Below are 12774 nucleotides of genomic sequence, written 5' to 3'. Positions count from 1 at the left end.
AATCAGAGATGCTTCTCATTTCAGTCGAGCTCGAGACCGGAATACAATCAACCGCAGCTTAAATTTGCTGCAAATGATTGAATAATGTACGTTTTTAATAAGTAAGTTAAATCCGTATTTAAAACAGCTGTGCCGTGACTTACAGAGGCGGTCAGAGAAAGTGACCCGCTGAGCTGATGTCAGAGACTAGGATGTTCTCTTTAGCCTGAGGCCTAGGAGGAGGTAGAGATGCCATCCCCATTTCATTTGATCGGAGCAATTAAAACCCCTTCCGCGCTGCTTCCTGTGCTCTCACATGCAAAATGACCTTATTCTCGCGGGGTGCTTTGTAACTCTCCTGCCTGCAGAGTCCATGCATTAGAATGGCCCAGGAGTGAGGTGCCTTCTGAAATCCAAATTGTCTGCACGAAAACCTGCTCGCCATTAACTTTGGATCGGCCTGCTGAAGCCCTAATGAGAGTGCCACAATCGAGTCTGACATCGGGCGACATCTACGATCCCGGGAACGGTCTTTTCGTCAGTAAAGCGAGCCAGGGAAACCAAGAGGGCATTGAGCAGAAAGTACACTTGAGGAAACCAAGCAAAAGCACGGCGCGGGAACATATGTTGTTTGCCTGCATTCGAGGCCGAGTGAGAGTGTGCCGCGGGGGTATAAAACATACAATAAAAAGGGTGCAAAGGGCCTTATTGCCCACAGGCTGGCGGGGTTACCGCCCTTCCTCTTCGTTATACTTGCTTAGGTCTTTATTTTCACTGCGGGTGATTAACAGAGCTCATATCATTCAGAAGGGAAATTTAAAGCTGTTAATTTGCTAAGCAGAGGGCAAAAAGATTTTATACATCAGAACGCTTCATGTAAGACATTAAGGCATAGAGAACAAGCATTGGACGCGCGAGACGCGATGGTTGCGGGGTGGGGGAGAGAAGCGGGAGTTCTGATGAAAACTGGTGTGAAATAGCAGCAGGGAAGGTGGCGGAGAGGGGCTACGAGGAAGAGCGACGTAAAGCCATATGGCTGCTTTGCGCGCGTGCACGCCTCGTGCACTGTAGCTCTATCCCAGGGGAAGCACTTTAAAAACCCACTTACAAAATGTCTCAAAGAGACAGCTTTCGCTGTCTCAGCGAGACCTTATGAGGGAAACATTAATTCTAGGAAGAGAGGGGCCATTTTTAGGTCTCGCCTGACCCAGCGCATGCGCTGATCTGGCGAGTCTTATTGAGAGGGCTCCAAAAAGTGCTACCAGGCCAGCCTAGAGCTACAGTGCATGTGCACGGGCGCGCGTGCCGCGCTTTACCGCGATTACTTTCACTTTCGCGGCCGCACGGCCGCTTTGATGTTTGATCGTGATTGCGATCGTGATCACTTTCACTTTTGCGGCCGCTTTGCATAGCCAATAGGTCTCACTTTTGGGACCTTTATAAGTATTTAGTTATGCAACTGTTGCATGGCTAAACACTTATAAGGTCCCAAAGGCGAGACCTATTGGCTATGCCAATGCTTGTTTTTATCTCTCACCGTAAGAGGAGAGATGTCTATAGGCCTGTCCAGTAAAGAGGCCCGTTTATTTTCACTCTTCTGGCTCGTTTGCTCCATCCGTGTGGTACATAGATGTGGAGTCAATAGGAAGCAGATACAGACAGCAGGATGTATGTTGAACCTGTATGTATGTGCTAGATTGATTGTGGGCCGGAATGCATTTTAGGGTTCCTATATGTGGGGGCTGCTAATAAAATGGAGAACTGTGGTAAGCCGGCTCAGGTCCGTTGTTAACTGGGTGAGGGGTCTAGAACATGCCTGTGCCTCCCCTTTAAGTAAGCTAGACCCCAGTAAATGGAGGGTGGGGTGACACATCCCTTTGAAGTGTAAATGCAGCCTTTGCCTCTTGTGCTTTCTCTTCTCCAGAGGTGCTACTGCAGATAGTTTTGACTAATGGCTGGGAGAATTACTCTCTTTTGTGCCTTTGTTTCACATCCATGTCAAAGCACAGTCAACTCCACTCCTTTTCCCGACGAATCTGCAGATCAAAAACCATGGCTGGGGCACCCTTTGTGTTATACCCAAAAGCTTCCAGAACCAGACATAATCCACAACAGAGACTTAAATTCAAATGTGCGTTTGTGAGCTAAGAATAAATGCCGGGCAGATTTCCAGGTCAGGGTGGCATGGATTCTCAATGCCCAGTTCCAGGACCCACACAGCAGTGTGAAGGAGAAAACTTCTGTTTTTCCGGCTCCCTTTTCAAGCTGAATCTCAGTCAAGGCCCTGCAAGGAGAGCTGCAAACCCCCCGGAGAAGGAGAAACTGCCTGTTATGTATATGGGTTTGCTGGACTGAATCCTCCAGAGGAGTGTTAGCCTTGTGGTACCATCACCCTGGCTACCCAGTGACTAGGTACTATGCATTGGTCTTGGGTCCAAACTAGGGCTGGGCGTTAAATTCCAATCAATCGGTATTGTTTGTGGAGTTTTGCCTACTCTAGGTTACGCTTGTAATGCAGAGTTCTGGCACAACTCCGCTAACCGCCACATAGCAGAGTTTTTTCTCTCTTGTGGCTCGGCAATGCAGAGTGAGTATTGGTGTCCAGTAGCGCACATTTCAGGTGCTATAACTGCACCTGGCGAGATTTTCTCGACGCTGGCAGACGCGACCATTTGCAGTTAGAATGCTGCTTCTCGAGTAGGAAATCAACTCGAGAGGCAGCAAAGAAGAAGCACTCTCTGGCGTGCCGCGTGGTGCAGTTTGTGCTGATTTTGCAGCGCAGAACAAAGCTCCCAGAGCTACAAATTAAGGCGAGCAGTGCAACGTACTGATTTCTGCTTGCGGAACTCTGCAGAATCTCATGGAGTTTATCTGTAACTCTACAGAATTCCGTGGGGTGAAACTCCACAAGCTTCGCCCACTCCTCTTCTAACCCTGTTCAGACTGCTCTGTCTTGAAGGAAGAGGCCAGCTTGCTATGCAGTGGAGTCCTGGAAAGGAACTTCCTTCAGGGGATTGTCATCTATAATAGGAAAACAACAGCTGGGCAGGAAGGACAAAGTTCTACCATGAGGCCCATAGAGAGGACTAGCCCCACAGCATCCTTGTGGTGAGCCCCCTACGTCCATGACCCTCAGTGTGTGCCCCCGGTCGCCTCCAAAGGGACCTTGTTGGGATAATCAAGGAGTGTTGCCCTTTCCTTCGCTGGGCCAGGGATTCCAGTGCATGGTCGTGTGATTCAGCTCTAGCTCCTTACCATGAGCTCCTGTCTCCCCTCTTGTGCCCACACTTGTAAAGAACACTGTGGACATGGTAGGGTGGGTCACCTAGTCACTTGGCTCCTTGGTGAAAGAAGGATCAACTCAGTGTGAGTGTGGCTCCAGTGGGCAGAGGGGACTTGGATGCTAATTGTTTTGATTGGCTCTTGCAATCCTTACAACCCGCTAGTGTGTCTGCTATATACCTCTGCTGGTTCCACCCTGAAGGAAGATTGTACACACGTGATTACACCATTGAGAAAGGACTGCAGGACAGACGGATGCTTCTGAAGGAAACATTGTTAGCAAAAGAAGTAGCAGGCTAGAAGTCGGTCTTGCTGCTCCCTGAACCGTGTATCTGCTGCTGATAAGCCTGCTCCTTTCAACCTGCATGGGTTAGTTCATAAAAAGCTATTGTGTGGGCAGGTGTTTTACTTTTCTTGAAACACTGCCTTCCTCAAAGCAAATAAACGACAGTTCATTACTTCTGAAAACCTTGGGCCAAAACCAGCAGGCAGTTTGTATTGCTTGTGGATTCTCTATGGTTATATTTCCAATCTGTTGGGAGGACGGTTTTGGAGTTATCGGGCAATGTGCAATGAATAACTGTGTTCACAATAAAGTTCTCTTTTCTTTTTTAAGTAAAGACATTGACCTGTTTTGGAAGTATTATTGAGTGTTATTAGTATTAATACTGAGTTCTGAGTCTGTAGCCCACACAACCGCTCTAACTAAGGGCCTTATTACGAGTTTGGCAGTCCTCCTGTCAGCCGGTTACTGCTGAACCTACAGGAGGACCACCAAGCCCGTTGGGTGCCCGCCTGTCAGATTACGAATGTAATCCAGGCGGGGCAGTGCTGCGACGGTCTCATTGCTGTGTAAGGCTCATAGGAGAACCTTAAAAGCAGACCGCTGCCGTGACAGCTCCTGCAGCTCCAGGGGGGCACAACATGTGTATCCTCATATGCACCCCCAAGCCCAAATCCAGCCGGGGGCCCTTTTAGTTCCCCCTTTTCTGCATGTCTACCACCCTTTTCATGGCGGGCTCACTGCCATGAAAAGGGCGCTGGACATTTAGGTCATACTATGCTCCGCGGTGCTAGCATCCACCACCAGCATATTGAGACTGGTTGCAGACCGACTGCGCAGTGGGATCCTTGATCCCAGAGGAGCCAGCAGTCCCGTGCGGTTCGACCGCCACACTGAGAATACTGCGTTCAAGACCCGCACTGGTGGCAGTGGTCGGACCGCAGCCGCGAGTACGGTGGTTCTGAGGACTGCCATACTCGTAATAAGGCCCTAAGTCTTGGACAGCTCTCCTTCACTATCTAAGGTTCAATGATACGATGGTTCTAGGATACCATTGGTAAGAGCCTCCACTTGACACAATTAAAACCCAGTGATCTTTAAATATGCCCATAGAGACCAGAACCAATTTCCACAATGTCTATTCTGTTTTATGCATTTTCTCAGTTCATTATGGTATGTTATGTTATTTGCAGTGTTTTTGTTAAAGTTAAGTCAACAAACAAAGGTACTGACTTGAGTAGAGCAATAATTGGATTATTTCTTCACCACACAAAAGAACTTCCAGACAACATATTTGGCAGCCCACCTCCTACCTACCTATACAGGCATACTATTTGGTCCTACAACAACATCCACCCATACATGCACCTCAAACCATCCTTCAAGATCGCGACTAAACCGAACTCCCAACATAATCCGGATGAGTCACCATACGGGAATCAGGCCTCCGCAGCAGGCCCCAGTACCTCCAGTTTACACATAAAAATACAAACGCGCCGGGCAGCATGCAGAGACAAATATCCACATATTCCCACATGGCCATCTAATGTTTAGTACTCACAAACGAAATCAGACGTTGGTCTCCATTGGAATCCTCGGTGCTACAAGGCCATAGTGTGACAGAATGTGTACCATATAATACGTTTGCCAAAAACATTTTATTTTCGAACATATTTCTTTTCCCTTCGCTGTACTGCATCAGTGGTCGAAGTGGGATGGATTGGCAGGGCGCAGCATGCCCCTACTTCTTTAAAATGATTAGATTACGTTCCCTCACTGTTTTTATTTTAAACATGTCCCAGGACCGTAGAAATACCAAGGCCTATAGATAAGGCTCGGCTTACAGGGTCGGGCGGGTGGACAGAGAAGGAAAAGGACTCTGTCTTTCTCTTCTTGCCCAGAGAAGACAAGGCAAGTGTCCACATCGCCTGCTTTGCCACAGGCAGCTCCCCCCCCTCTTTCTTACTCTTCCTCCCTCTCTTTCTGTCATTCTCTTCCTCACTTACTGAAAACCATGACTTTAAGAAATGGTTATTGCTTCCTCTTTCCTCCCCTTTTGTTTATTTGTTCCTGTGTGAAATGGATCCAAAAAAGAATAACACTTTTGCTGGAAATTTCTTTTTCTGACATTTTTCTATTCCAAAGGCAGCCTTGGGACGAAGAGAAATAAAAGGTACAAAATGTGAAAAATACCTAAACAAAGCAAGATAGAGTGGTCGCACAGTGGCCAGATTTGTTTTATTCACACACAACACACTAGCACCAAATAACAGAGTTTGCCAGTAAAGTGCTACTTTTGTTTTTTCATCTTTTTTTAACAACATTGTTTTCCCCGGGTGGGGAATTGCACAAATCCTAGAGGTCCTGTGCAATACATGCTCGATGGGTGGATTGGAAAACCAAATTGTGTACTGCAGCTCTGTGTTCAGGAATGTGGTCTTTTTTAACCATGCCGCTTACATTTTGTAAGGATATAAGCGATGGACATTGGAAAAGGGTCCCTTCTGGGCCCTGTAGTCATGTCCTTAACCTTTTCAGGCAAAAGACTCATTGATTTCTGAATAATGAGTGTAAAAGCGTTAAGGTAACCATGTTGTTCCTGCTTATATTTCACATGCTTTACTTAATCTTGCATTCCCTTGAGTGTTTGCTTTTTCTAGGATGTTGTTCCTTTTTATAGGCAGCATATTACTCTTGTCTAGTGCGTAATTTGAATTGAGTCGCATCCAGGTGTTTATAGCAGGGCACAATTGGGATGTAGTTGAAGGTAGTGCACGATTCTATCAGTGGGGCGGTATGGTGTTCAGTGGGAGACAGGATGTAGCACTATGGTCAGAGCTGCCGAATTTGGAACTGGGGGACCAGGTTCAGCCTTCATGACCAGGCCACCAGACCACTCTCCTGAGGGAGCACATTCCTGTGCTAGACCTTAGAAGGCCCGCAAGATCTTAGAAGCCCTGGTGTCTTAGCACCAGCAGGTGGACCCTAGCAGTTGCAGGTGTGGGTTAACTTTGAAGGCCTGTCAACCACAATCCATGCTGAAGTTCACCTCCAGTCTTGAAGGCAGGCCCATGAAGCAGCACACCCTAGAGTGACAGTGACTCTTTCACTGAGGTCACAGGACCCTTGAGCTGGGCAGCTCTAGGTCGGTGCGACCAGTGACTTTGGGTGGGGCCATCATGTTTGCAAGTATATTATGTTTCTAAAAGCACTTGCTGCCTCCTTCCCGACCTCCAGCAATTTTCGGAAACAATAAAAATGTAGTGATAACTTTGGTAATTAATGTTTTTCCTAGAGAGAGATGGAGTTTTGTCAAGTGTAAGTTTTGACTCGTGGAAAAGTTAGCGCAGAGGGTTAGTGTGCCTACCACAAAGAACTTGTAGCACGCAAATCCCAAAGTGCACATACTGTAAATAGGGCAGTTGGTTACTGCTTTTGTCAGTGAGATCCTTTTGTTACTTGCAGTTTATAACTCAAAATCCTAACATAGAATAGTGAGCTATTAATTGTCATCTAAGACCTGCATGCAAGTGTAAGGTAAAAATTAGAACAATATGGTTTTTTCCCTAGTCGTTGATTATCCTAATATTGCAAAAAAGGTTCATTTGGATAGAAATCAATTCTGGTTATGGAAGAGAACCCCTAACAAATTCGGAGTTTGTGTTTCTCCAGGCCAATCACTATTAAACTATATTGCTTACTAGTATGGTTGTCATGTGACTCCTACACCTTGCAGTCGTTAGTCCTATGTAACATTTCCTATACAGTGATTTACACGTATGATTGATTGTCTCTGTGTAAGGCAGTGACGGCCCGTGTAGGGCGTTTAACCGGGGCGGTGACGTAAGTTAAAAAAATTAATAAAACGAATGCAGCGCGCGCAACGAAATTCGTTTTATTAATTTTTTTCGTAACGTACCTGAAATCGGCCGTATGTCGCATTTTGCAACCCCCCACCCTGCCCCTCCTCTGCGCCACGTCACCGCCCCGGTAAAACGCCCTACACGGGCCTTCACTGGTGTAAGGTGTGTGATGTAAAGTGCACTGACACTCTACACTGTTTTCAGTGGCATTGCAAATCTAATTAAAAGTGAAAGTGTAGTTATGGAGACTTGAGGGGCACTGATAAAGGATGGTAGTGAGGGAATCCGTGGCGGAGGGAGTCATCGGGGGACACCAACAAACATTGTCGCACAGGGCTCTACCAACGGCAAAGCCGGCCCTGCCCTTGAGGCCAGTCTGCCTCACCCATTGGTACCTCCATTGGCCTTGTTTCAGCAGTAGTAGCTGCAACTCAGCAGTGGTCGGCAATGCAGGATTTGCACGCACACTAAACTAAGTTCACAAACTTCACAGTGTTTCTGCTTCATGCACAAGCACTTTTAACATGTGCTGGCTGCTTTGGGGGCACTGGAATTATGCAGCAATAGAGGACAAAATTATGCCGCAGTGTTGACTAAGCTATGGAGGAAAAAAAAAAGGCAGCAGCGTAATGTGATGTATTTTCTGATACTTTATTATTTTGACATTTTTACACATGCTAACTGTCTGTTCAAAGATTTTGCCATATTAGTATCAGTGTAACATAAAAATGCAGCCAGCAGTGATTTAAGTGATTAGTCAACCTTTGCAAAGGGCTGTCCACTTCGTAGAAACACAAGTCACATTTTTTGGTAACTTTTGATCCGTTTGAGCTACGACTATTTTATTAGTTAAAAACGTCAAAATATGCAGCAGATGATGCATTATGTGGCAAATATTAGAGAGTCATAACATATGCAAGCTAGGATATTTAGCCATTCATCTTTGAACTGCTCTTGTGGAAAAAGGGAGGAGAAGTGCTGATGACAGACACTCAATGGCTTGGAGAAAAATGGCCTGTGCGTCCACTAGTAAGCATATTTGGGACATTCTGTGATTGGAAACGGATCCCACTTTGTGAGTGTATTTTAATGGCAACATCTTAATTTAAACATTAAATAAAGGTGTATCCATTGGTTGAATTAAATAACGTAATGAGCTATAACTGAGTAGTGAAATGCCGAAACAAATACTAAAAATTTGAATAATTTGCTCTTTCTGGCCACACCTTTGACTCGGCCCACTGACTCAATCCTCGGTTATTCCCACCCTCTGATGCCCACATTTCCTCTACTTTCCTTCGTCCACTTCGACCACTGTCCTGCATATGTACGAAGCAGCGTGTAGGCTTTTATTTTTTTGGCAAGCCTGTCTATTCCTTTAAGACTGTCTGTTTTCACAGTTATTTTCAGCACACGCCTATGTCGTCTTCTTTTCCGTCACTGGGGGTTTTGGACGTTCCTTCTGCAGTTTGTGATATTTTAGTGTTGGGGTATACGTCAGGCGGTTACTAAGCCAGGTGTTAAAGCATTCATCTCTTCACACTGGCACTTGCTGCAGCAGCAGCCTGTGGAGGCTGGAGGCGACAGAGTGTGACTTCACAGCTATGCTGCCTCTGAGGGTGTGAACACAGGCCCTGCTAAGGGAATGCGGCCCTCACCATCCCATTTGGGTTTCCTTTGCATGCGTTGCTAAGGGTATTTCCATATCTGGATGCAACTAAGATTAGATTCAAAAGGGAGAGTGAAAACCCACGAAACAGATATTAGATTTTTTTGTGTGTTTTTAGAAGGTGGGGTTTTCAAAGGTTTTTTTTCACCATATAAAATTGAAACTAGAAAACAAGGCTGCCATCCATTTATTTTCATATTTGAGGTGACCTAGCTATGCTTTTGACAAAATAGCTCTGAAACCTAAGCCCTTCCCAGCCCATTCTTATGCCAATACTATTCGTGTACTATATGAGGTGTTTTACCTCCTATCCAGGAACCACATGTTACAGCTTTATAGTCTATCAAATAAGAAACAGCCCATCCACTCGCCAAATGCCTTTCCTATTGCTCAGGCAATAAAGAAACTCATTTATCAACCTGTTATTTTTGTTCTCCATAGGTAGTAATCGCAAATAAGCTCTAGCATCCTTGGCCTTAGGGGTATATGTATCAAAGAATGGTTTTTCGATTCTCAAATAGCGCTTTTTAGAGAATCGCTATTTGAGAATCGCAAAACGAGATGTAATTAAAAATTAGCAAATATTTTGCGATTCCTTGGCATTCCTTAATTGTGACACGCAAATTACGAGTCGCAATTAAAGAATTGCTTCTCACTCATTTCTGTGGGCCAAGAGGCCCATAGGAATGATTAGGAATTGCATGCGCAATTTGCGAGTACCTTATAGGTACTCGCAAATTGCGCATGCAATTTCAAGAGTACCAAAAGGACACCCTGTTGCACCCCTGAAATGTGCATGTGTGCACATGTGGCGCACATACATGCCCTAAGGACATGTATGTACGCCACATGGCACTTTGAAAAATGCAAAAAAGTGAATTTTTCAAAGAAATCGCAAATTACCACCAACCTGAAGTTGGTGGGAGTTTTCGATATCTTATGCCGAAATCGCACAACTTGGGTGCTTCCTACATTGCATTTAAGGAAACACAATTTGCAATTCGTTAAATGCATTTGCAAAATAGGAAATCACAAATTTTGCGATTCCCTATTTTGCGAGGGCCATTTGGAATGATACATCCCAAAAGGCTTTTTCCCTGTTCGTAAACGGGCCGATTCTGAGAATTGGCCCATTTGCGAATGGGAAAAGGGCTTAATACATATGCTACCAAGTTCTTAAAGGTAAGCCCTGTGAATGCTATGCTCCTTGGGCAAAAAAGTTCCAAGCGTTTCTTCACCTCTTTAACCCCTTATGGAATATGATAGCTTGCTGGGCACCCTACAAGGAGATAGCCCCTTTCTTCTCTGCTTTTCCTCAGGAAGTCCTTTCCTGTTGGTATTGTGGGATCCTTTACATCCCAGGGAAGTGGCTATTCAAATGTTAAATAGAGATTGAAATGTGGTAGCCGCTGGGTTATTCTTGCAACTTGAAAAATCTCAATCAGTTCTCAACTAAGTCTCAGATTGACATTGGATCTCAAGGATTCCTACCTTCACATAATTATTTTTCCTCCTCGTAAGAAATTCCCAGTGTGTTCACAACAGTGTTGAAACCAATTGTAGCTCTTCACATCGGAGGAAATTTGGTTCAATCTTACCTCAATGTTAGTTTATTTATCTTCCAGAATCTTTTTTCAAAAACATACACAACTGGTTTGTCAGGCTTTGTTGGGCCATGGGTTTTTGATCAGGCCCAACTAACTCCAACACAGTCTTTGGAGTTAATAGGGGCCAGATTCCAGACAAATCTAGGATTTGTGAGTCTGCCACAATGAAGAGCTGTCATGATTTAACTTCTACTGCACTGTCTAGGAAAATTAAATACAGCTTCTGAAAGGTATTGGCTCCATGTCCAGGACCACGTGGTAAGTCCTAGTTTTTGTTGTCAGTGGACATCTTTCAATTAGTCCTACAAATGTGTTTCTTTTTCTCTCTCCCTTGCAGGCATCATGTGTCTTTGAGGCACCTTGGGCTCGTCTCCACCTGGGTTCTATGGTTTGTTACCTGCTGCAACACTGGAACCCAGCACATCAAAACCTGGACAATTTAGCACCAGACACAAACAAGATTTGGAAGGAATTACAATGATGGAGGAATTCAGAACATTTAGCCAAGGGAATCCCTTTAGCTAAGCCCCCTTTGGTAGTCCTGACTACACATGCAAGCAAAATGGAGTTGTATGCTATTCTAGAACATCAGATTGTCATGGGGAGGAGAAGATACATAAATGAAGGCAGAGTTTCAGGCACTTCTCCATTTCTCTCATCAGCTGAAAAGGTGTGTAGTCTTAGTAAAAACAGACAATAAAGTAGCTAAATCCTACCACAACAAGCAGTCAGAGACTGTTCTATCCTATCAGATAATCAGGTGGTCAAAGAGTCATTAGTATCCATATCAGCAGCCAGGGCGGGACTGAGAACACAAATCAGCCCTGGCAAAATCACAGTGATCAAGCCACAAATTGCACCCAAAATCATTATCACATAACGAAAGCCCACACACACAGCATTACAATCCATCACGCATCACAAATTGCAGTACTTCAATAGCACACCAAAACACTTTCAATCATCAGATTCATTCTGCCCATTCATACATACAATCTGTTTCATTCAGTAACAAGCGAAGCACTGCATGCCAGGATCTCTGCAAAATCTACCAAAATCCACATTGAAAAACCCACTATCTCTGAGCTTTGGGCAAAAAGGATATTTCTAAAGCAGAAAGGAGGTGCTCTTTTAACTCTCAGTCATCCTAGAATAACATACTTTATGGGTGTGGAGAACCCTAACATTTTGACACCCCACAATATTCCTCAACAAGACGCCCACAGTTTTGATGAATGGGGAATGGTGTTAAGCCTCAATTTCATGAGGCAAAATGTCCCAGAGAAAAGGCACCTCCTAACACTAAAAAGAATCAGAAAATACATCAATTATGTAAGGGGCCCACTCAATAACTGAGTTCTAGATCACTGGAAAATTTAAAGGGTTTTATTACAAAATTGAAGTGATACAGAGTCTATGCCATGCAGGTTCCCAGTACATAGGGCATAACAGAAAATTGCCAGGTTAGAAATATTGTAAGTCCCAAGTTTGGAGCAAAATCAAGAGAGGAATCAACATAATGTTTAGTAGAATAGGAAAGTCTCTGACTCACCCCTCAAAATTAAGAGTTTTTATACATTATTTGTGCATATGAATTTAACAGAACTGCAGATTCATGATGGTATGATCACAAATGTAACATTCATAGCAAATCAGAGCAGAGCCTCATATTACCTTAGCATCTAGGCATTATCCCACAACATGAATCTTTATTCTACGCCCTCTATGTTAATCTCATCTGGAGTTGGTGGACCAAACTAGATACAACAGCAAACTATTATAAAGGAATAGAGTAAAGTGAACTAATGGAAGCACCATGAAATGCCGCTACAGTTTGTGACTGAGCTGGGGAAGATTCATCAAGAACAGCATAGCCAATGACAATGGAAATAAACAAATAATATTCTGCTTGATGATGTGCTACTGAAATAATAAACAGTGAGATGTGCAGTGGGAGGACAAAAGTGACATCCATTTTAAAAGCAATGGCTAGTAAGCTTAAATTGAGGCCTAGTTGGCAAGAGTCAGGAAAACACAGATCTACACACTAGACAAAATACTATATCAGTATGTACATGTGTAAATTAGTGT

General features: G+C 44.4%; 1 protein-coding gene across 1 annotated transcript in view; it reads right to left on the bottom strand.

Moving 5' to 3' along the window:
* MINAR1 (membrane integral NOTCH2 associated receptor 1) overlaps nt 1-12774 on the bottom strand; it is a 256782-nt gene that overhangs the window by 148819 nt on the left and 95189 nt on the right. The gene's annotated exons all lie outside the window — the stretch shown is intronic.

This window comes from Triturus cristatus, chromosome 3_1, assembly GCF_964204655.1.
Source record: "Triturus cristatus chromosome 3_1, aTriCri1.1, whole genome shotgun sequence".
In the NCBI taxonomy this organism is placed as follows: Eukaryota; Metazoa; Chordata; class Amphibia; order Caudata; family Salamandridae; genus Triturus; species Triturus cristatus.
This window is presented reverse-complemented; position numbering and strand designations above follow the sequence as displayed.